The sequence below is a fragment of the Leguminivora glycinivorella genome, chromosome 4 (genome assembly GCF_023078275.1).
Source record: "Leguminivora glycinivorella isolate SPB_JAAS2020 chromosome 4, LegGlyc_1.1, whole genome shotgun sequence".
NCBI lineage: Eukaryota > Metazoa > Arthropoda > Insecta > Lepidoptera > Tortricidae > Leguminivora > Leguminivora glycinivorella.
Genome location: NC_062974.1, coordinates 404,751 through 432,150, shown reverse-complemented (window position 1 = coordinate 432,150; position 27,400 = coordinate 404,751).

Here is a 27,400-nt window from a genome sequence, read left to right as displayed (position 1 = left end):
ACAGTGCAGGGAATTGTATGAACAACTAAATGTAAAGTGTACAACGGTAGAACAAGTGTTGGACGAATTTAAGAAATATTTTGAACAAAAGAAAAATCTGACGGTGGAGAGGCATCGATTTTTTACAAGAAATCAGGCAGAAAGTGAAACAATTGAACAATATGTGTTCGATTTAAGGAAATTGTCAACTTCATGTGAATTTGGAACTTTATGTGATTCCTTAATTAAGGATAGATTGATATGTGGAATCACGAGCAAAGCTATTCGAGAGAGATTATTACGCGAAGCCGACTTGACTTTAGAACAAGCTATGGAGATATGTCGAGCGGCCGTAGTATCCAAAGTGTATTCTGAAAATATCATTGAAGAATCGCGGGAGAAATCGGTACACAATATAACGGCAGGTGACAATAACGGCACATCACAAGTAAATAATAATGTGTGGCAAATATCACAACGAGGAAATTACGGTCGAGGACGTGGACGGTTCGCGGGGTCGCGCGGCGGCGGCGGCCGCGGCGCCGGGCGCGGTGGCGGCGCCTGGAGCGGGAGCAGCGCGGGCGGCTGGCGCGCGCGCCCGGCGGCCGGGCCGGCGCGGGCGGCGCCCGGCGCTGGCGCTGGAGACAGTGCTCGTGGTGCGATGGACAACGCGTATAATAAACATCGTATGTGTAACAAATGTGGCACAATGCATGGAAACTATGAGTGTCCTGCGTATGGAAAACGTTGTTTACGGTGCTCGCGTATGAATCACTTTTCGCGTGTGTGTGGTGTATATCAAATTGAAGAATCTGACCAGCAGGTAATATATTGCCTTAATAATGTGATAGATGAATGGTCCATTGTTTTAAATGTTAATAGTCATAATTTAAGGTTTAAACTTGATACGGGAGCTGAAGTTAATGTATTACCATTACGCTACTTATCTCAGATCGGTTTAAGCAAAGATAATTTGATGGTTACAACGTCACGCCTACACGGTTATTCAGGAAAAGACTTAGATGTTTTAGGCAAATGTTTTTTGAAAGTGGTTTATAAAGATAAAATATATTTTTTGGAATTTAAAGTGGTAGATGTGCCGTCCTCTCCCGTACTAGGCAAATATGATTGCAAGCTAATGAATTTAGTTAAAAGGATATTTGAAGTGAGTGAAACGGAGCAGAACTCTCCGTCGTTTATCTCAGAATATAAAGATGTATTTCAGGGTATAGGTTGTTTGCCTGGTACTTACAAAATTAGATTAAATAACGAATGTAAGCCTGTTGTGCACGCTCCAAGAAAAGTACCAATACCATTGCGAGAAAAATTGAAGGCTAAATTAGAAGAGATGGAGCGACAAGATATCATTGCAAAAGTTGAGGGCCCTACCGACTGGGTCAACAGTATGACTATAGTGAAAAAACCAAATGGAGACCTTAGGATATGCTTAGATCCAAAAGAATTGAATCAAGCTATAAAACGAGAACATTTTAGATTGCCTACGTTAGACGAAATAGTGTCAAATTTGTCGGGGGCTCAGTATTTTAGCACGCTAGACGCTACTAATGGTTTTTGGCAAGTGAAAATTGAAAATAGTGAGCTATGCACTTTTAATACGCCGTTTGGGAGATATAGGTTCCTACGTATGCCCTACGGAATATCGTCTGCTTGCGAGGTATTTCATCGCAAAATTTATGAGAATTTTGACGATATCGAAGGAGTTTGTATGTATGTAGACGACATTTTAGTGTTTGCAAAAACGAAATCGGAACATGATGAGAGGTTGAGACAGGTATTAGAGAGATGTCGTAAAATAAATTTAAAATTAAATTTTTCTAAGTGTAAGTTTGGTCTCGAAGAAATTAAATACTTAGGGCATAAAATAACAAAAAATGGTCTATACCCAGATGACAGTCATATCTCGGCTATTATCAATATGCCTAGGCCACAAAATAGCAAGGACGTTGAACGTTTGTTAGGACTAATAACGTACGTGGGTAATTTCATACCTAATCTTTCTGATAAAACAGAACCACTCAGAGAATTGTTGAGGAAAGATATAGAGTGGCATTGGAACGAGACACATGAAAATAGGTGGAACGTAATTAAAAAATGTTTGTCTGAAAAACCAGTGTTGCAATATTACAGTATGACTAAGCCCATAACACTTTCAGTTGATGCGAGTAAGAGTGGTCTAGGATGTGTTTTATTACAATCTGGTCTGCCAGTATGTTATGCTTCCAAAGCACTTACAAAAACGGAACAAAGATACGCACAAATAGAGAAAGAGTTATATGCATGCGTACACGCATGTGAAAAGTTTTATGGATATATTTATGGGCGCTCAGACATAACAATTGAAACTGACCATAAGCCCCTGTTGAGCATAATAAAAAAACCAATTGTGGACGCCCCGCCGAGGTTACAGCGCATGCTGTTAAGACTGCAACCTTACTCATTTAAGCTCGTTTACAAACCCGGCAAGCAGCTACATATCGCGGATGCGCTATCGCGTGCTTACGAGCCGGCCGCGGCCGAGTGCCGCGACCACAACGACCTGCAGGACGAACTCGCAGAGGCGGTGCACACCGTGTGTGCATATAACGAATTAACCGATACGCACTATTTAACACTACAAAGAGAAACAGACATGGATAGTGAAATGCAGCTGTTAAGAAAATATATTAGAAGAGGATGGCCGGAAGAGAAAAAAGACGTAGATGATGTTGTGAAACCATACTGGCAATACAGAGAAGATTTAACAGAAGGAAATGGTTTATTATGGAAAGGATGTCGAATAATTATACCTAAAAAGTTACGCGGTGACATGCTTCAAAAAATACATTATGCGCATTTTGGTCTCGAGAAGTGTTTATTAAGAGCAAGAGAGTTATTGTTTTGGCCTGAAATAAATAGCCAATTAAAAAACTTTATATCTAATTGCCAAGCGTGTTTAACATATAGAAAAAACAATACAAAAGAAAAACTAATTCCGCATGAGGTACCAAAGAGACCATGGTCTAAAGTAGGTATTGATCTTTTTCATATCCATCGGAAAGATTATTTACTGACTGTCGATTACTATACTAAATATGTGGAGGTACGTGAATTGAGTAGCACACTCTCTCGCGCGATCATAGATGAGTTAAAATGTATATTTAATAGTCATGGCATACCCGAGATAGTTATGTCTGACGGAGGACCGCAATTTACTTCTCGCGAATTTAATAATTTTGCAAAAGATTGGCAATTTAATCACGTACGTTCCTCCCCCCACTACGCCCAGTCAAATGGTCAATCTGAACGTAGTATACAGGTAGTAAAGAATATTATTAAAAAATGCACGTATACGTCGACGGATTTTCGCCTAGCATTGCTAGAATATCTTAATACACCTATCAGTGAATATTTACCCTCACCGGCAGAGTTACTTCAAAATAGAAAGTTGCGAAGCATTTTACCTCTACGGGAAACTGTCCTAGACGAGACAGTTAACCATAACGTTAGGAACAGATTAATTGACCGGCAGAATGTTTTTAAACGGTATTACGACATAAACGCAAAAACCTTATCTCCTCTAAAAGTAGGGCAAAAAGTAAAGGTAAGGCATGACAATAACAGTATTTGGATGAACGGCACGATTAGTAATATTTTAAGAAATCGATCATATCAAATATTAATGACAAATGGTAGTAAAATAATTAGGAATAGACGTCACATAATAGCGGACTCCCCACACCGGCCAGGTGCGGATCGGGAATGTAGTTTCGACCTTGATCACATGCTCCCGAGGCAAATGCAATCCTCATCAACTTCAGCTCCCAGTTCAAATGATGTTAATGTAAATACAAACCAAACTAATGCTTATGTAACTCGTTCTGGCAGGACAGTGATACCACCTAATAGGTGGGGCGATTGGAGTACATAGCTGGAATTCAAGTACCTACCTACTGCCTGTTGGATAACCTTTGCCTATACACATTATATAAAAAAGAGAAACTGGAATGTTCAGTTTTAATGTAATATTTAGCGGTATAATTAAAGTCTATTATAGTTTAGGTAAACATTGAATATATTAAATAATATACCCTATTAGTTGTAAATTATTAAAACACATTTAGTATTGTAAAAACAAAATTGCATTGTAAAGTATTCAGTATGTTATCAATGTACCTAATAACTATAAGCATGAAAAAAGTGTATCATAAATAAATAAAAATAATTGTTAATTATAATGATTGTCAAGTAATTTATAGTTAAAATTCTAAAAAATAAGCAGTTACTTATCTAAAACCAGTTTATACTAATGAATAAAATTGTATACTACCTTTTCCTTTACAATCTATGAATGAATTTGCATAGGTTTGTTTAAAGTACTAGGTTAGTGGAATTAAGGCTTTGCATGTATATTTCAACATTAATAATATTATGCATGTACTATTATGCATACTTTTTTTTATTTTTGTTTTAAAGAAGGAAGATGTCGGTAGTTGAGTATTGTATATCCACCCTACATTATAAATAAACGGTCTTGAAGTCCATCTCGCGTATCATTCATACACTTAGACAAACTTTAGTTAGTATTCTCCAGAGTAAAGAAGAAAATGCAGCCTACAAAATGTATGTAGAAATTAAAGGCTCAGGTTCAACCCTTACTGTATTAGAAAATGTCCAATGTACGTTCAAAATTAATTATTATTCAATTAACATTGTAACATACATATAATATTGTTCAAAAACAGTGTTAAGGGTCAGTTTCATCAACCACATTTGACAGACGACACATCAGGGTTAAAAAGATTTAGTAAAAATGTCACTTCTGTGGACAATATTATAAAAGTTAACGACTCTGGTACATTCGTATCCCGTTTTTCGTATTTGAGTGTCAAGAACTAAAAAAATGTTTCCTGTCATTAGAATGTAGTCTAAAAATTAGCACTAGATTTTCTTAACTTTTGTAATGTCCACAGGAGAGATATAACCAATTACCCATACATTAAAATCTGTTTGACTCATCACGCAGCAGACGTCTATGGAACTTCCCATACAATAAAATTTAACGAACGCTTTAACGCTGACAGACGGTTTGACGCAACCGGCCCTTAGTGCAGGTATTTTTTGTTTACAAACTACTTATAATAAGTTACTCTGTTCAGTAATAGTACTCAGAAACCATAGCGTTCTGGAATCTAGCTAAAAATAACTCGCTGCACCTGCCTGCGTGCGCACCACAATTATGAATTTATGATGGTGTTCTACAGCACAACCGACTGCATATCGAAACTCAAATAATGTACAGATTCTTAAAATAAAAAGTTTTGTAAAGAGGCCTTCGGCTTGGAAAAATACTTACTGAAATGATGAAGAAGTAACTGTTGATTAATTTTACTTATATCCTAATTTCAGCAAGTAAACGGTCGGATAAGAACGTACCTACTTTATTTACCTTTTGTCCAGGCAAAAAACTTGAAATTTCAGCAAAATACGCGAGGTGCGTTGCCGGCCTTTGAGATGGGTGTATACATAGCATACATTTTCATTTATGTTATAAACCGTTATTATATAAGTGACTTCATTTACAGAATGTTCGGTATGCTAGATTGCTATCAATAAATCTTGAGCATTATCAAGGACCATTTAATACTAGACTGATATAGCCCATACAAAAAAGCGTACCCCTGAAAAAAGCTTAGTTTTTGCTTTAAAACTAGATGGCGTTGTTTCGTAACCCGGGAGTGGAAAAAAACATATTTTCACACATATGTTTACTTGTTTTTATATTATACTATGAATAACTATCAAAAAACTTTATTTTAATATCAAAATATTGGCTCAAAACATAATTTTTACAAATTATATTTTTTGGTCGGCCTCGACGTAGTTGTGATCGCTTCGCTGGCTAAGTTTGTTCGCATGTTGTCTAACTATTGCCAAATAAAATGACTAGATGACGTTGATGGACTAGGAAAATGTCACATCCGTTTCGTTGTTCATTAATATAATATACTTAGTGATAATAAACCTATATGTTGAGCTCAAATACGTTCAACAAAACGCAATCATTGTGCCAACAGATGTGACATCCAGTGACATCTGACATCCATGTCACATCACAAATGTCATTGTATGATTTATTGAATATTCATAATATATGGATATTAAATATTTTAGAATCGCAGCAGCAATGCGAGTAGAGATACAGAATTAATAACTGTATAAATTAATAATTGTATGACCAATGACCTCATACATAAAATTACCAGTTTAGGTGACAGAAGGCGAATCCAATTTGTAAACATTAAATTTAATGTGCTAAGGAAAAGAATCTTTCCGATTTTCAACGGGACACGGCTGAAGGGGCGAGCTGGTTTCGACTGCGCCCATGCATCTCAATTGTCCAGAAAGTTCATTCGAAGATCATTTTGCTTATAATAATCTGAGTAATCACAGTGAATGGTTTGACAGTATTTCAGCTAACATGTAGAGAGACTTGCTAGCTTCGTCGGCCAGGCTTCGTCTTGGACACAACGCCGATAGTTAGGCCGCCAGGTGTGGCACTTTGGATTACGTTTTTATAATAAATTAATGATAGTTTGTATTGTTTTGGTAATATATTTTCTACTCGTATACTATACTCGTTTGGTACTCGTATAAACCTAAACTGAGATAATAAATGAATAAAAGGAAATAATTAGTGAAACTCTGATATAAGTAATAATTAATGAGACTAAATGCGTTTTCACATTATCCGATCCGATATCGGATGTAGGACTGATACCCCATACATTACAGGCGCTATCTTGGATTTTTTCCATTTAAATCCTTCCGACATCCGATATCGGATCGGATAATGTGAAAACGGACTAAGACAATAGATACCTTGTTAGTGTTATATACCTATGCCTATGTATATCCCACCAAAAACATTCTGTAAAAAATAGCCGTCTCGATGGAGCTGCTTGTTTATCTCTAAAAAGTAATGAAATCTACATAAAGTTCCTTACTGCGATTTCTTTATTATTATAGTTAACTAGCCTTTGCCCGCGGCTTCGCTCGCGTTAAATTCGAAAATCTCTCCACAAATTTCCATCCTCCATTCTAAGGAAGTGGGGGGATATAAAAAGAGACAAAAAGTAGCCTATGTCACTTTCCATCCAGTCAACTATCTCCACTTAAAAAATCACGTCAATACGTCGCTCCGTTTTGCCGTGAAAGATGGACAAACAAACAGACACACACACTTTCCCATTTATAATATTAGTATGGATGTTGTGTGACTTGGCCGTTGAAGTGTAGCGGTGCTGGCGACAGATTGGTGCAATGGTGTCATGGAGCACCTGGTTATAAACTTCTTTATACCCTTGTGTATAAAGAAGTTTATAAGTTTCATATTCGATGGTCCGAGCTAAGGTTCGTAAAGCCATGAAGCCGAGCTGATAATAATTGACGCTAAACGCCGATCGAAACGCAGTCTGAAGTGGGTGATAAACGTACGATACGAGCAGGTATGCGTACTTATGGCTCGACGACCTTTTTCGATTGTGTGTCACCGTAAGTACGCGTAAAAACCGCTGCGCATAGTAGTCGACCATCCAACGCGTACTTGCTCGTACGCCTATCACCCACTTGACGTCGCGCCAACACTTTATGGAAAAAGCGGGTTTTCGACAACTAAGTACCAATAAGATTTTAGACATTCAAAAATCTTCAATAATACTCAACTGTTTCGGTCGCACTCGTTCAAATATAGGATAGGATTGGTATGAGCGAGACGGTCAGGAGATTGATTGTCAACATGATATCTATCATAAACACCGTTCGAAATGGCCTCATTAAAATCTAAATTTTAAATATATTGAAAGTAATATTACTAATCAAGTAATCATTGACGTCACGCTCAAAATGAAAGAGATAGAAAATTTGACAGTATGGTACTCTTTTGCATGATTGTCTTAATTCAAAATAAGAACGATGGTTTGCGTTGTAAACAGGGACTGAAACATGACACGGGCCCCTAGCGTCATCTATATACTTTTCACTGTATCACTTGTAATGCCGTTGAACTACCGCGTGCGTATTTAAAAAAAAAACGACATTTTTATTCAAATGACACTCTTAGTGACATCTAGTGACATAGATTTACGGCTGCCAACGGGGTACGGTATTTAGTATGGACTCTGCTGGTCCTTTATAATCGTCCTTGGCATTATAAAAAAGTCGTTAAAGTCAACATTTCGCGTGCAAAGAAAAGAAAATATTGAAGACATTTCATTAAGTATTCCTTTTGAACAGGTAAATAATAGGCACGCTTGTTATTTTTATTTCTTAATATAACGCAAATATATATTAGCTATGGTATAAAACTGTATTTAAAAATACTTCTAATAATAAAATGAGTGCCAAAAGCGACGTTTTTGATAAATAAATTATTCTGAAGAGATGTCGAATCTATCAAGTTCAAAACAATTTTCCTAGAAAGTCTTTATAAAGTTCTACTTTTGTAATTTTTTCATATTTTTGATGGACGGACGGACAGACATGGCGAAACTATAAGGGTTCCTAGTTGACTACGGAACCCTAAAAACGCAAAATGCGCTACCGTACTTATAAAATGTTTTAACCGTCAAACCTGCTCGCTGTATGTAAATTCATATTTACGTCACTCCACGGGCACTTGAGGCAGTCGTTGACACATTTATGCGACTTGAATAAGGAGCAAGCACTTTGACTTGCAGGCGTGGGGACATACCTGCTACTATTAGATGCCACACTGTTAGAATTAAACAAATAGTTATTTGTTATACAAGGGGGCAAAGTTGTATTTTAACGCCGAGTGTGGAATTGAAAAACGAGCAAGTGAAAGGATTCTATAGTTGAGCCACGAGCGAAGCGAGTGGTTCGAATATAGAATCCTGAACTTGCGAGTTTTTTAACACACGAGAAGTAAAATACATTTGCACCCGACGTAACTCAAAACTTTTCCCCTCACTATAGCGAGGAGACTACAACGCAAAAAATGCGTTTATCACTGCTTCCAGTAGTTCCACAGGTGGTAAATCATCTTTATTACTAGATTCACCTACTTTTATCAATTTTAAAGCAGTTAATTTGACTTTATTCAAGGTCAAATTACTTTACCCACTAGTGGATAAAATGCGTTTTTACCCGCTGGTATTAAAGGACAAAACACGTGTTTCCGAGCTAGTGAGGGGAAAATAAAATTGTAGTCCTTTCCGGATAGGATCTACAGACATTGGATGTGCCAAACACGCCTGCAGTGAAATCCATAACTGGGCCATTTTTTTTCAAAGTTGTCCAACCCAGTTTTTTTTTGGATTTGGAATTTTTTATGTGGTTTTCACTCAGAATCGCGAGCTCTTTTAATCCAAATAGGAGATAAAAATTGTCCCAAGGATTTTTCCCATTCCGTTACCATTTCTTCATACATTTTGTATGGCGGTAGCGGAACGGAAGGTCTGAAAAATGTATGGAAATCTTGGGATATTTTTTTTCTCCTATCAGGATGGAAAGACCTCGTGACTGAGTATGAATTTCATTCATAATTCCTTTTGACCATGCACTTTTGCAGCTGGTAGTACATACAATCACGCCTGTAGGTATCCCACAAAAGGGTAGGCAGAGCAAATGAAACTACTTAAGTTTCAGTGCCACTCTTGGCAATAAGGGGTTGAAAGAAAACGAAATTGTGCAATGCAGTAACAGTTGCCAGCCTCTCGCCTACACCACAATTTATCCTATATCCCACGGTCGACTTCTAGAGTAGACACCCACGGGAAGAAAAGGGGTGGTGAAATTTTTAATCACTCGTACTTTTTCGTTGACGGTTAAAGCTCGGCCACACATGCGTGTTTTGAGAGCGTAGGCGGAGCGTCAGCGGAGCGCCGGACGAACGCTGGCGTTGCGCCCAGCGGACGCCGGCGGGAACTAACGAGCGCGGAATGCGCATGGATTGCGAGCGGAACGCCAGCGTTCGTCCGGCGCACCGCTATCATTGCGCTCCGCTAACGCTACGGTATCAAAACGCTTTATGTGTGGCGGAGGCTTTAGGCTGTATTCATGTAATGTTTCGTGAATTCAAAATTTGTCTTAAACATGCTTTTTTTTTCAATCCTTGCCAGTGCGCGATCTAGTAGTAAACCAGGATCTGCACTCGCAGGAAATTCGCCTCGGTAAAGTTGCGTCAGTGAAAAGATTTTGCGGTGAAACGGGGTAATGCAGTCTTGGCTATCAAAGGCAGGCTTTGATGTTTAGTTTAGATATGCACATTTGAGATTACGAGTAATAACTTTGGAAAAGGGTAAAAAAATAAGTTTTGAGAATAGTCAACTTGACGTGTACCGAGGTATAAGTGTAGTCGCTCGCTTATATTAAGCGTGCAGCGGCGCGGGGCGAGTTGTGACGACAATCGCACGACTTTTCTTATCCTAAAGAACGGAGTATAAAAGGAAATGAGAATACCAATCTGAAGCCGCTTACGCTTTTAACGTAAAACGCGTTGATATACAGAATAAACATACAACACTCACAAAATATGCCTTATGTTCAAACATCACACTTCAATAACCTTGACACTCAAAACACGACCTTGTCCTGTTTACATTACGATTACATTCTGAATAAACACCACATCGATATTCGACTGTTTGTTTTGTGACTATGTTATGTACATCGGTTATAATGTTTCAGTTTTAAACCTTATGTCAAGGATAATAGAGTTCATCGATAGTCATTGGAAAATGGTATTCTTTACCATGTACGGTCTACCAATTTGAATCTTAGACCACTCTAGAACCCTGTCTTATTCACACCGTGCCTTATAATTTGCCATAGGTAATAGTAGCCACTTTGACGTTTACGGTGAAAAGGTTCCTCAGTGGCACCTCTGTGTCTCAGAGGTGTACTGTGAACTTAGGGCGTTTTCACATCAGCCGGTCCGATTTCGGATGTAGGAAGGATATCAAAGGCGAATGTCAAAGGTGCGCCTTTAATATATAGGTTTTTTTTTATACGACGTCCGTGGAAAACAGGTATACGGCCCGCCTGATGGAAAGCGGTCACCGTAACCTATGGACGCCTGCAACTCAAGGGATGTCACATGCGCGTTGCCGACCCATTAGAAACTTGTACACTCCTTTTTTAAAGAACCCCATACTGTAGTTCATCGGGAATACCTCGACAGGGACAATATTGGTTAATCGATGGGTCCGGCTAGTATTGCTGTGGAGACCTAGACTGGGAAGCCGAGGTGACGGGAAACCACGAGTCAGATGGTCGGACGACATCAAAAAGACGGCAGGGCCGACCTGGCACAGAACAGCCGCTTATAGAACAGAATGGAAATCCATGAAAGAGGCATATGTTGAGCAGTGGACGCGAATATGCTGATAAGAAGAAGATATTGGTCCTACATCCAACATCGGATCGGATAATGTAAAAACGCACTTTCCTACAGAGCGTGTTTCGATATTTTGTAAGCACTTTGCCTGCTCCTAATTATATCTAAATACGATTGTGCCAACAATATTATTAAAGTTAAAGTTGATAATCAAAACCAAGTGCGGGTAGTTCGAAAAACTCGCGCGGCTGTCAGAAGGTGTTGATGTCATTTCAAGCCAGTCTTCTCCGAGACCACGGGGACAACGCCGTCCTTGAAACGTTGGAGGTCAGTTTAATATGTAGTTATACGCGATTAAGTCCCGATTTTAAAAATAATGATGAATATTATAAAGTACCTATTAGGTATTTACTTTCATACCGTATCAAGTTCAAGTACAGTCGAGTTCATATATATGTGTACATTTTTTCACCTTATTGCAACGCGTGAAAGTGAAGAAATGTACACATACTCGACTGTACCACACAGAGCTGTAATATGAACCTTACACGTTTGTTATAACGCGGTGGCGCCCGTGGCTTGCGTGGGCGACGGTCGCGCGATGGTCGCGCGACGGCGATGCGACGCATACGAAATCAAACCTTATCGATATGGAAGTAGACGATGCGATGAGACGCGACGGCGACGGTCGCGCGACCGTCGCCCATGCAAGACACGGCGTAAAGCCTTATTTTAAAGAAGCAAAACCTATGTAAGTATGTAATATTTATATCTTTTGAAATATCGCATAGGCACATATTTATGACGTCTAAGGCATTAAGTGTGTCAATAATTCGTTGTGTGCTGTCGGTAACATGTCTTATTTATTCTGCCGCTTCTTTGAAGATTAAAGGCTGAGTCACACAGAATGCATACAGCGGCGACGCTCTGACTCATTGATAATAATGTAAGTTCATGTTTATTATCACGGTTTTTGTAAAAAAAGAAATAATTTTAAAAACACGCCTTTACATGGGTCAGGTACGTAGCCAAATGCATAAACGCTCACAATAATATCTGTTTCGTAGCTATCTATCTCTATCGCTCTTGCGTATTGGTGCGACAGAGCTAGACTGCATTTTGGTCGGCCTCTGGCGTCGACGCTTGCCATTCGGCTACTCCAGCAAGTGCCTTTTCAATCATTTTCATTTCTCAACGTTAAATAATTAAATGTTTGCAAATGAACAAATAACCACCATGTAATGTAATATGTATCTTATGCCCAGTGGCGGCTGGTGAAAATTTCTGTTAGACAACCACTGAGCAAAAAGAAACCTACCTTAACATTAGGTACTGCACTAGTAATCAATTTTAGGCAAGTTTTGGAAATCGGCTTGTTTTATTCAACCGCTTGTTGTGCCACAAACCTCTGAAGATAGTTTGGAAAATGTTCATAAAATAGCACTAGAATCCTAACAGATTTATGATTTACTTTCTTAGTCGTCATTTCTTCAATTTCGAAATATATTTTTTTAAACCTTTATTGCACAACATAAAGTACAAATGGTGAACTTAATGTCTTAAGGCATTATCTACCAGTCAACCATTGGACCAAACAGAAACTTACAATTGGTGGGGAAAATAAAACAGAAATTTAAATAGATATAAGTCACTATCTAAATACTATAATATGCATCATTAATATACAATACATACATAAATAAGTACAATCATATACAAATGAACTGAATAAAAATATATACATCTTTACTATGAAAGAAAAAGCTTCTTCTTCTGCCTATTTCCGCTCGGCCATATAGTACCCATTTAACCATTACTGTCTAACAACGTTGCACGTTGGTGTAAATAGCATCTGCCGCCGAGAAATGTTTGACGTAATTGATGTTTAAAGGAAAACTTGATCTGTGCTTGTCGTATTGAAAGAGGAAGATCGTTCCAAAGACGAGATATTGTCAAACGCGTAGTGTGTTGATGTCTTTATGAGCACATTTTACGTACATTGTCATGTTTACCGACCGATCATAGTTTGATTACCTACGTTTATTGTGACTATTACGTGAGTTATTGCTTTTACAATATTGACGTTTTACATTGTGGAAAAAAGAGAAATAAATAAAAGCAAAAGAAGAGTATAAAATGGAACAATGTTTTTAGGGTTCCGTAGTCAACTAGGAACCCTTATAGTTTCGCCATGTCTGTCTGTCCGTCCGTCCGTCCGCGGATAATCTCAGTGATCGTTAGCACTAGAAACCTGAAATTTGGTACCAATATCTATTGTGACGATCCGATAATCTCGTTTCGTACAAATCTATGCATGCATAAATATAATATTATTTTCATTCCAAATAGAAACATCATTCAAAACATCGGTAGCAAAAGTTCTAGGAAACAGGTCGAAACTCGACTTGGCGTCAGGCGATGGTGCGCAGCCAATCACGATCGAGATGAGCGCGTCGGCGCTGGAGGGTGCGCGACGGATGCCCATATATGGTAATACAAGCGAGCAGGGCCGTCGGGGCTCCGGGGGGACGCTAGCGTGGCAGGTTCGGGCGGGGCCGGCACCCGAGCGGGCTATATAAGCCAGTACACGGGGCGCAGGGGGAACATTCAGGAACGAGTCGCGGGTCAAAGCAGCCACGGGGAGATCTCTCCAAAGATAAGAAGGAGTCATGTGAGTTCTTTAATATTTATCACTGTTTTTCTTTGTGATTTCATTATGATGTTCTATTGTGCTTTGTTATATGACTATTTTGTGGTACTTTGAAACATAACTGATTTATTAAGGGTTTTTATTATACACTTTGAATAACCTATAGATTTTAAATAATTCTCTGAAATTCTGGAGCATATTATATTATAATTTTATTACAATGCTTATCTGCATATTTTCTGTGTATGAGATCCAAGGGTCTTCCATTAATTCCAATGAATTCTGAAGCAAACTAAATTATTTTATATGAGAACTTATTACAATGTTAATTATATGGTTATTTATACAAGCTTTTGCTTTTAAGTGAACTAAGGTTCTAAACAACTTCAGAAAAACAATGCTTAACTGCATGCTTTTGTGTTTGAGATCTAAGGGTCTTACATTAATTCCAAGGAGTTCTGAAGCAAACTAAATGATATTTTATGTGTTAATTATATGGTTATTCTGTACAAGCTTTTGCTTTTAAATGAACTAAGGTTCTTAATCAACTTCAGAAAATGCTGAAGCCAATTATATTTTATTTATTCTTCAGAAATAAAAGATTATTTTTATTTCTTTATACGTGATATTATATTTTTATTATTTATTATATCTGTAGAATGAGCTGCTAATGGGGACTATATCTTTGGAGGTTTAATTGCTGAAGTATATGGGATAGCTGGGTTTTGAGAAGCTTAGGGACTAGGTTCTGTCGGGAATGCCAGTTTGAATTAAATATTTTTTATTTCGGGTTTGTTTTTGATAAATTAAAGAGACTCAGGTCTTTTCTCTTGCTAGTTGGCATTGAAGTTATGATGCTTGTTTGGGCAGGAGGTCCAGGCTTGAGTATATCAGCTAAGCGTAACGTGACAGTTGAGGCAAGTCTTGTATAGCAATGCGTACGAGCTTACCACATACAATGATGGCCATTATATGGAATTTTCTTGTTCAAATATAGTGATTGTAATTTTCATTTGTCGATATGTTGGAGGAGAGTCTGGGGATCTATGGTTTATAAAGTTCAAAATTTTTGAGAGAACCGGTTGATAGGTTCACATTCCAGAAAAGATGATTCTAGGAAAGGATCCAAGGCCTGGCATTTTAGATGACAGAATAGGCGACCATACCTCATGCGCAAACCAGGGGGTATTTGCCTAAATAAAGCCCTAAATACAAAATAAAACAAAGGGTTCTTGGAATTCTTGAATTGCCGAGAGTTTTCCTTTAATTATCTTTGAATAGTATTAATAGTGAAGTTGTATTCTCATTTTCGCTGATTCTCACTGATAATTTAACATAGAAACAATAGAAATAGCGTTCCAATTTCATATTCAATTCAAAGAAAGAATTGAACTGGCAAATAGCTCTACGTTGATGGTCAGAGCTTAGTATGTATTACCGACTATGTATTGTAATTCATACTAGGACGCGTTGGGGATAAAACACCTTTAAAAATAAAATTCCTAAAGAAAATTTGACAAATAAATTGAAATTTTCACCTTAATTATTGTATTTTATTTCTTTCTACTTCACAAAGTGTATATTTGACTATGAGAATTGAAAGAATATGTTGGTTGTAATTGCTCTATAAAATAAATTATGTATCGGTACTCATCTATAGGGAATATCAGAATAGCGGAAACTATTATTACCTAGGAGGTAGAATTTCTAAATGTTAGGGGAATATCTAGTGTGTTGAAACTTCCTACACTTGAGAAAAGGATTTGTGGTTACTTCGTACAGCTTAGGCGTCCTACCTTTACTAAACGATCACATTTTATTATTTTTCTTATGGCCAATCGTTTTAAATGCAGAACAAAACAAACAAAATAAATTGGGATTAAATTCAGGGGTAGTTATTGAGCTTAATGGGTTTTGGGTTGTTAAATATATGGGTGCTTATGGTAGAGTATAGGCTAGGGTAGGTAGGTTACCTTTTGACCGTTACACTATATCAATCACGCCGACAAAGTGGTAAAATAAAAAGGGGAAAAAAATGTTTTGTTAGGGTACCCCCCCTATATGTAAAGTGTAGACTGTTTTTTTTTTCATTCCAACCCCAATGTGTGATATATTGTTGGATAGGTATTTAAAAATGAATAAGGGTTTACTAAAATCGGTTTTTGATAATATTAATATTTTTGGCAATAATCGCTCCTAAAGGAAAAAAATGTGTCCCCCCCCCCTCTAACTTTTGAACCACGAGTTTAAAAAATATGAAAAAAATCACAAAAGTAGAGCTTCTTCAATCCTAGTAATTAAAAAAATTGTCCCATACGATATTTTTCTTATTTTGTTACCATTTTCCATACATGTTGTGTGGGGTAACAAAAGAGGAAAGTAACAAAAATGTATGGAAATTCTGGGACACTTTTTGTCTCCCAGTGAGATTGAAATTACTCGTGATTCTGAGTACAATTTACCTAAAATTCCCTAAAAAATAAAAAAAATAGCAAAAAAAAAAGAAATGCTCAAGTAAGTACATTTCCTAAACTAATTGAACTAAGTAAATTAATATCAGAGTTTGCTTTATATTACAAATTTCCAAATTGTAAGAGCTAATGGAAATCTAGCCCTCTAGGCTATTCAAGTCTGACAGAAGTTCTCTAGAACTTCCTGTACTTAAGATATACTTAGTACCTGGGCGACCGAGGTTAGCTCGGAGTTCCATTTAATTATATCATATTTTTAGATGATATACCATACATATAATATTCATTATACGAAAGAAAAACGCATGAAAACTCAAAAATTCACGTGTCCGGACCTTGGACTAAGCTAGGTCCATCTTTAACCCCCGAAAACCCCCACATAACAAGTTTCTGCGAAATGGTTTCCGTGCTGGTATATTATAAATAAAATAAATATGAATTGCTCGTTTAAATGTATTAGATAGATAAATATACAAATTAGGCATTTAAAAAACCATCAATTCCGGTAAAATTTCATCGGTTTGAAGACCATTAAAATGCCTCCCTCACATAGCTAAATTGTGGAATGAACTGTCGCCCAAGGTATTTCGAGACCGATAGCATCATTACCATAGACTTCCATCATTGTTTGTCATTGTGGGTGTTAAGGCATTTCCATTGGTTCACAAATAATATTAGATACCCGTACACGAAGAGAGGCCTATGCTCAGCAGTCGGCGACTAATGGCTGAAATGATGATGATTAAATACCTGTAGGCTTAGCACATGATTGCCGCGAGAGTATGTCGCCGAGACATGGATGACACGTCTTCTTCTAACTGTATTAATAACATAAGGACGGGTAGTCTATCTCGCGGTGACATACTCTCGCAATTATGGTATTTCATTTCAGTTGATAAGTTAGGTACTGTAGGCAAAGCTGAAATGGTAACCTTCTGTTGAATAATAAAAAAAGCGATTTTTACAGTAATGAAAGTAATAAAACCAGTCAAATTTCATACGTTATCAATGTTATCATTATCCTGATCACTCGTATTTTCACAATATATTGGGCTTATATCGGAACAATAACTACAAAGGCTTAACAGCCGTTGATAAACTTAATTAAATATTAACCATATTTTCATGCAAGAGGATTCAAATTCGAACGTGTAGCAGTTTTACATTTTGAATCAGAACAGTGAGGTATTGTTGTTGATATCAGTGTAGCACTTGAATGTAACACGACGCTTATAATGTCGGTAGCGTGATGGTATGTTACTGTAAAAAAATATGTAGTCAAATAGAGTCTGTTCGGAAAGAGAAGAGCTGTGACAACTATGTATGGGTATCCAATGTTTTCCACAATTCCCATTGATAAAATAATTATTAGTTACACGCATCCTTTTCCGATAAGCCGATATGATCCATACAATATTATAAATGGGAAAGTGTGTGTGTCTGTTTGTTTGCCCGTCTTTCACGGAAAAACGGAGCGACGAATTGACGTGATTTTTTAAGTGGAGATAGTTGAAGGGATGAAGAGTGACATAGGCTACTTTTGATCTCTTTCTAACGCGAGCGAAGCCGCGGGCAAAAGCAAGTAATTATATAAACCACTGATGTTTAAAATAGAGTGTTTTGAGCAACTTAGGGAACCGTATTTTTAGGATCAACCTAGAATCCTTTTGATCTTGTTAGAAATCGAAGTAGTTAGAAAGCACTATGAACTCTTTACAGAGAATTTATACTATACTAGCGTTTGCCCCCGGCTTCGCTCACGTTAGAAAGGGATAAAAAGTAGCCTATGTCACTCTCCCTCCCTTCCACTATCTGCACTTAAAAAACTAGCGTCAATTCGTCGCTCCATTTTGCCGTGAAAGACGGACAAACAGTATTTATAAAAACAAATCTAAAAGTCATTTTAAAAATGTTATAAAACGCACAAGTTCGTATTAGTTAATATGGACAAAAGTACAATGTAAACAGCTACATACCTCCCCGCACTGATAGCATTCCAGTTGATAAGGGTATCTGAAGCCGACTGAAATTGCGCTGCCTTGTTGAACTTCAATAACCTACGTGTGAGCACTTTTATAGGTGGGGAAACAGATAAACGCTAATTGTAGTCGCGTTCAGTTTCAATATATTAATATGATAAATAGGATAGGCGATAAATTAAAACATGACCGAAGTAAAGGGAGTCTTTTAAATTTGACCCGAGTTTGAGAGAGTTTGATACGTAAGTATGTCTTTTTCGCACGTGTATTGAACGACGTCGTTGATTCAATTCGAGGTAGAAATAAGAAAAAAGATTTATATAAAAATAAATCCGACTTACCCACGTCAACCCCTCAAATGGATTTATTTACGTTGTTGGTAAGTGCTAAATAGTACATTACTACAGAGGCCGGGACAAAGGGGGTTGCCGGCCGAAGACATATAGACATAGGATAGGTCTGAGGCGGGCAACCCCATTTCCCGCCGAGGTATGTATAGTGCTTTTCTCAAACATGGTATGAAATAAATAAAGTCTACTGAAAATAGTAACTTTGGATGGCTGTATCTCCTAAACGGTGCGTCGTAGCGCAAAAATAATTGAATTTTCGTTCCCCTTTGATATTTCGTATACGCTTATAAAAAAAACAAAAAGTTAAAAAAAATTCAAAAAAAAAACAAAAAATTTTTTTTTGTATGAAAACGCAGCCAAAATAAAATATTGTCTAGGGCCCGTACCAGTTGCAGTCGGCACGTCTATAAAGCCCCTAATAGTTTTTTTTTTAATTGGCTAAATAGAACCGTTTTTCCCCCGAAGGGTAAAAAACGGATATTTAGGTTCCTGCCGAAGCTTGAACCACTAATGAGATTAACACCTTCATAACTCGGCCCTAATCGAGTGAATTCCCCGACTAGTAGCGCCATCTGGCGCGCCAGTCAAGTACTAGTGTCGCCCGGTTACCAGCGCTCGGCTGCTTTTTCCTCAGTACCTTTAGCCGGCAAGGCCCTTAAGGGTGGTTCAAGCTTCGGCAGGAACCTAAATATCCGTTTTTACCCTTCGGGGGAAAAACGGTTCTATTTAGGTGTCCGTGCCTTCGCTTGAACCACTAATGAGACGTGTTTAAACCTCTGCCGGCGCTGGTTAGGGCGTACTGTGACTGATATACTTTATTTATACAGAAATGTCATAATAAGAAATAGGAAGGTATACAAAGGGATGTTTCAAAATTTAGCCACTAAGGTTTCATGAGTTGAAACTAACTCCACACAGCACAGCACAGTTATCCATTATGACTCTATGATGGTGGTGAATCACTTAATTTATGTATAACATAAAACCGACAGGAAGCCAGTAGTTAATAGATCGGTATTACAATATTTACGGAAATAAAACCTGTTATTTCAATAACATTTTTGTGAGAAAATATCTGTAGCAACCCAAATTCTGAAGAACTTCCCCTTCATCAATGGGTGTTACATCAACGTCGGCAAAATTTGTCTCACGTTTCCCTTACAACAGTCCCTAGTCAGAACAAGTTCATATACATGTTTTTTGTCTTATAAATTCACCAAGATACTAGTCTTCTTCTGCTTAAGATAACTATAATTATATCATGTAATACACAATTATATCATAGCACTGCCATGAGCATTATGACATTATGTTGAAATTTTTATTTTTAATGTAAATTGATTACTGTACCATAAGTAATGCGCCTATATGTATCTCCGAATATGCACATATTATTGTTAGCATACTGAGTAATAAGCAATATTGACATAGCTTAAACATTGTCTTACATAGCCCACTGCCAAATGTCAACATGTCCCATTGCATAATGTATTATGAATTCTGTATATGAAATATACATTTGCCAAAACAATTGAAATGGACGCTTGAGTTGGAAGAAATTGCACGCTATCATATGTTAATTTGTAATGTATACCCACATCACGATAATGTATGCGTTACTGCTGGACTGGTAGCAAAACTGCAAATAAGATGATAATACATTTTCGGCTTCTGACTGAGTTGACAATACCATGGCCATGATTAGCTAACGATCCATATAATAAAAGGTAAGCTCCTACTCAAAGTCTTAACGAGAACGGAAACTATGCAAATTTTTCCTATTAAATTAAAATGGGTCAACTGAGCAAAAATCTTTGGGATACAAGCGATTAAAACGAATCAATGATCTAATGAGTCACACATACTTAGGCGAAGATCAAATGAAGGCAATCATTTCTAATTAAATTGACTTTGATACTTCCATGAATATACATGAATGTTAATGCGGGAATCCTCTCTACACTGTACGCGTCAACTTTATTTAGTCTTTTACTATGTCTAGCTAGTATGCTTTTTTCGATATTTGAAATATTTAATTTGTGTTTGAATAATTATATGTGACGCATATATTTTTAGGCTTATCATTTTTATGACTTATGTGCTGACTAGCCGAATTTATAAAGGCAAAATTGTACGATTCGTGAGCTAGTAATTCTAAAACATTACGACTTATGGCTCTTTAGTCCATTTCGATATTCTAATAAGAGTGTAAGACGACAGATAAATCTTCAAATAAGGGTTAATGTCGTTAATGATGTACGATTACCCATTTATAATTAAAATTCAGTCATCAGCTTAAGATAGTAAAAAATTAAAATAGTAAAAAGCTTAAAATAGTTTTCTTTTCGGAACTTTCGTAATTTATCACCAAATTGCAAATCAATATACTCTATATTGTTCTTTTGTGCGAATAATATAAATGTCTCACGTTCTTTATAAACTGATGTATACACATAAACATACGGGTTAATATTTACTGTATTCTTGCTTATTTCCCAAACTCCATATGCAGCGGGACTTCCCATAAACAAGATGCAACTGTTATGTAGGGTAATACCTGATTGTACAATTATACCGAGATGACAATTATATATTTATCGTATGGCATATAATTAGAATTTTCTTAAAAGTCGTACGTGCGCACGGCTGTAGCATGTAGCGCCACGGACGATGATGGTATTTACACTTGCCTATCATTAGAGACCAATAGGTCAAAATATCGTAGCTATAAGTACTGCGTACCTTAAGCGCTGAGCTTTTATTTTTCATTTAGGTTTCAAGACCTTACTTCTGATAAATATAGTTCATCAATATCTATTTAAACGGCAATAATTTTAAGTTTTCTGTTACCACTAGAAACCCATTTTGCCTAGAATCTGCGCTCCCTTTTATGAGTGTCCTAACATTCTTGTATGTCAGGTATATTAGGAGTCCGAAGTCTTCTAAATTAAGTCATAAGCACAGTAATGTTATAAACATCATATTTCTAGTTCCTTATACTAAATTCAATTGGGACTGGGACTCGTCCTCTGACCTTACGAACCGTTTTTGAATAAGTTGTGGCGTCTCCTCTGTTACTGACAAATATATAAATGGCGCTTAGTAAGCAACTGCGGAAATGTGTATCGATCCTACAACGCGCTAATTGAGTTCCAAAAGTTAATTGTAAATATACAACTTCTGTTAATCTCTCTAGGCCCCAGAAACCTATTCACAAAACATTTGTCAAATGAAATAAACGGGAATTTTCTGTTAGTAATACCGCAGTAGCGGGCGATCATTTTAGGATGCGAGCGCCTCTTTATTTGTAAGAGGAAACTGTGGTCTAAAATCGAAAGAGATTCATCCTTCAATTTACGTTTAATTTATTATTTCAGAAACAGGCCTCCACATTCAGTGACTACTTTTCAACATTTTATCCATAAGAGTGCCTTAGCAAATTGTGAAAATCGGCTTCTCTCGGAAAATGTATTGCCCTATTGGTTTTAATGAGCTTAAAGTGTTTTCGATATATCATACACATACAACAAATAAGCACTTTGAATACAATTTACCTACATGGTTTCTTGCTTTGTTTTGTGTAGTTGTTTAAGTTTAGGACTAACTTCATTTACTTCGGTCAAGAGATGTAAACCATAGTTCTTCGCTGTAAATAGTTTGAGATTATTGTTCGGTCGTCTCTTTAATCTAATTCGTTAGTTATTTATAGAAACATAGGATTCGTAACATTACGCCATCGAACTGGGCAACCGACAAATCCTTTTACGACGAGAGTCCGTCCTGAGTAACAATGCAACAAGGCATACTAAAATGCTACTGTACTAAATAACATATCCTTTAAGTCATTTTGCCAAACTATCCACAAAATATCGTACATATTTGGGAGTCAGATTTCCGGTACGAGTTTGTTGTCTTTGTAATTAACCTCTTCAAGGATTGTCTGTAACCTTGGTCTAGCTAACGTTAGTAATAATGCATGATTGAGTATTCTAACCGTTGGTCGATTAACGGCAGTTTGAGGTCAATTTGTAGTACATATATGTATATATCGTACTTAGAAAACTTTCCGAGCTGTAGCTTTTTATTTCTAAATGAATTGGTTTTTGATTTTTTGATTTTGATCTGGAACATTATCCGCCATTAATCCGACTGGATGTTTCAGCCGGACAGCTATAAGTTTGCTGAAATACAGACGAATATCCAGGTTTCACAGAGTAATGAGCCTAGTACAAGAATTTTCCTTTGCGGGAAGTTATTTTGTAGCTAATAGTCAACATTTGCTAAGTACCTGAGTGGTTCTTCTGCATTTCTAAAGGCCGTATCAAGTCCCAAGACCATGCGTCAATTATTGACGCCCGTGAGTTGATGAGACTAGAGCTCTAATCGTTCATTTAAAAGAATCTGCACTCTAGGAATAGCGTAAAACAGTGGCATAAATTAATGGATTTTCTTTTTTTTCCCATTGGTATCATCGCCGCCCCCTCTCCCTTTCTGATTGGGCAAGAAGGGCTTTGTAATATAAAGTGGTTTTTCATTCTGTTTAGCATCACTATTATGTATATTTCTTAATTCGCTTAGTATCTGGCAACAAAGTGCTAGTTAATTGCTACCGAAGCTCCACCCACACGTTTTTAGATGTGGAAGTGGATTTTTACAACGTCAAACCTGCTAATAAACCTCTATCATGACGAGCATTCTAAAAGTTGACATGACAAATTAGGTAATAACGGAGCGTTGCTTTACAGTAATTGGATCACACATTCGTCATCATTATGGCCGTTCAGATATTCACGAGTGAGAGAAATTTGGACATTCCTCACAATCATTCATCTGTTGGTCAGGTGACCACGCTGATTATGTATTAGCTAATTAGGCAATTGAGACGACGCCGATGTCATTCACTTTACCTGTCTAAAACGAACCCACTTATGGGAACCCATCACGTGATGATTTTTGTCTAATAAGACAATGACTAAACTGTGTAATTGTGTATGTCTCAGGTTAACACGTACGCTGTGGTTCTGATTCGAAAGACCTTCTACGAAGTACATATGTTTAGAAATACCTTATACAAAGTATGTTTAGTTAAGCGTTGTGCTAATTACCGCAAAGTAGATGTTAAAGCGACATAATCTCATTGAGATTCGAATACAAATACAACATTTTGCCTCGTGATCATAACGCTCGTCTCATGACACGAAAAGTGAATTAGTGCATAGCATGTAATAACCCAATGGGTTCTCACAGGATGTCGTAAATCATCGCATAGGGCAACGAAATCCAAATTCCAAGTCGCTGCAAAGTTTAATCTTTTACGGGGCGACGCTTGTCAATTTATATGACAGTGTACTTTTTCGCACAGCACAACTTTACTCATGTTGTCTCTAATGACGAATCATGTCAGCATAATGAATGATCTCCTTTGTCATATCACGAGGCGATGCTCTATCGGATCGTGGGCCCTATCTTTTCATAGGCCAGGTTATCTAATGGGACCTCATCTGTCATTTCAAGACATCTCTTGTGACGAACCTATGTCGTCTAACGGGACGTCGCTCTGTCTCCTCTTACGTGAGTGTGGCATTTGTCCCTAATATTCTTTATGACGGTGCATAGGATTACACTGCGTCCCATCGCTGTCAATTTTCTTCATCGTCTCCATGTCACCACACAGGAACAACCCTGTAGTCTCGCGGGACAATGCAATGTCGTCTCATTGGACGACGCCTGTCGTGTCACGGCACGACGCCATGTCGTCTAACGGGACGACACCTGTCGTCTCACTTGACGACGCTTATCGTCTCACGGGACTACGCCATGTCATCTCACTGGACGACGTCATGTCGTCTCACGGGACGACGCCTGTCGTCTTACGGGACGACGCCTGTCGTCTCACGGGACGACGTCTTTCGTCTCACGGGACGACGTCTGTTGTCTCACGGGACGACATCTGTCGTTTCACAGGACGACGTCTGTCGTTTCACACACAGGACATCGTCTATCGTCTTACGGGACGACATCTTTCGTCTCACGGGACGACGTCTGTCGTCTCACGGGACGACGTCTGTCGTCTCACAGGACGACGTCTGTCGTCTCATGGGACGACGACGTCTGTCGTCTCACAGGACGACGTCCGTCGTCTCACGGGACGACGTCTGTCGTCTCACGGGACGACGCCATGTCAGTCTCACGTGAGTGAGGCATATGTATCCGCGTACTTATGACGGTGCCTATAGGAGGTCACTGCGTCTCGTCGCTGGGCCAAAGGCACCGAGCGGAATATCACGAAGTTAGAAGTAATCATAATCTTTTCGATGTTGTAAATTTCTCGAACTTTTTAAGATTTGCTTTTGTAAACGTGTTGCTCGGCCGAGTTACAAAAGCGTACTGAGGAAAAAGCAGCCGAGCGCTGGTAACCGGGCGACACTAGTACTTGACTGGCGCGCCAGATGGCGCTACTAGTCGGGGAATTCACTCGATTAGGGCCGAGTTATGAAGGTGTTAATCTCATTAGTGGTTCAAGCGAAGGCACGGACACCTAAATACCTGGATGTTATGTCACAATTATCTGTGTTTGGAAATTAAAAAACCGGCCAAGAGCGTGTCGGGCCACGCTCAGTGTAGGGTTCCGTAGTTTTTCGTATTTTTCTCAAAAACTACTGAACCTATCAAGTTTGAAACAATTTTCCTAGAAAGTCTTTATAAAGTTCTACTTTTGTGATTTTTTTCATATTTTTTAAACATATGGTTCAAAAGTTAGAGGGGGGGGGACGCACTTTTTTTTCCTTTAGGAGCGATTATTTCCGAAAATATCAATATTATCAAAAAACGATCTTAGTAAACCCTTATTAATTTTTAAATACCTATCCAACAATATATCACACGTTGGGGTTGGAATGAAAAAAAAATATCAGCCCCCACTTTACATGTAGGGGGGGTACCCTAACAAAACATTTTTTTTCATTTTTTATTTTTGCACTTTGTTGGCGTGATTGATATATATATTGGTACCAAATTTCAGCTTTCTAGTGCTTACGGTTACTGAGATTATCCGCGGACGGACGGACGGACGGACGGACGGACGGACAGACAGACATGGCGAAACTATAAGGGTTCCTAGTTGACTACGGAACCCTAAAAAGAAGACTTTGCCGGCCTTGGCCTGCAAGGTTTGTATGAAATTCCATTATCTATCAATCGTCCTAGCCGCACCTGCAACGTCATACTTCGCTGCCAATTATAAGGCACATAACATCAATATTTCATACCATGTTTGAGAAAATGCCTTTTCCAAATTTAGCAGCCTACGTCAAACTTCATTCTGAAACAAAAAAATACTAACGACAACAGCTGACATCAAATATATAATTGTAGCTACCAAAGCTCTCACAGATATCGGTTTGCGTGCTCCGATGTTTATGAGAGATTCAGCAGCTCCGATATATCTGAAGACTATACTACCTATTATACATTACATTGATAGATACATGTTACAATTAATCGGAATTCAAGTTAACGTACATTAATATCATTCAGTCGCAGGTTTTAATTACATTTCCCATCTGCCTGCCTCGCACTTTTGAAATGGAGTTGTTTTTACCATCGCCTGCATAGCTCCTCACTTTACCAGCCAGTATAAAGTTACCTTTGAAAAATTGTAAAGAATTACAAATGGATGTAAACTTATCCTTCAACAATTGTTTTTGTGTTTATATGTGCAATAAACGAATTTTTATCTTTTTATCTTTATCTTTGAAATGTATTCTAGTTGACAGGTCACATTTCACCAACTCGAGTCCTTAGCTAAACTAGGCTTTGTGTGTACAGTATCTATCTAGAAATATGTATAGTTATATTTCTAGCTACGGTCGGAAATGCATCATGCATAAATGAGAGTGGTCGACGGAACTGTTCAGACTAATCTTTACCACTTCTTGCCGCCATCACTCTAGGGAATAACTCTTCCATCTCCAGTACAATTGACATTATTTATCTTGCGTTTCCTTATGACAGTTAAAATATAGAATGAATTGTCGCTCGTAGTATTTCAGGACCGATAAGACATTCAAGCTGTCAAGAAAAGACCTTGCTCCCACCTCAAAAGTCGAAAACTCTCTGAACTGAAAAAAAGATTCGTATCTTCATTTTTAACGACGTTATTCAGCACAATAATTAAGATGTTACGCTATACTGGAGACGTGTGCTATCGTGTGCAGTCCCTTAGGACTGCAGGGTCTCGAAGGGTCGAAATTCATATTGGCCAGTAGATCTCACGAACCGGTTGGAATTAATCCACTCATCGGGCGACAATAATACCAACCCTCGCGGGAAAATACAAAGAGACGAGAAACGGCGGCTCCCACTCGCATCAGATTAATGTGGAGGCTGACACAGGGGATGCGAATAACTGTATAAGTATTGTAAGAAAGGGTGAAAGGAACTAAGCATTGATAAACCATAATAATAATCAGGTTTCGTCAGGTCTCAGGCAGACTATTTTCCTTCTTTCTTTCTTTGACATAAATTCTATCATATTACCACTCAATTGGAAAGTATTCTCAAACACACATTTCTCCAAAAACATCTCGTCTCTTACTGTAAACTGTAATTTCGGT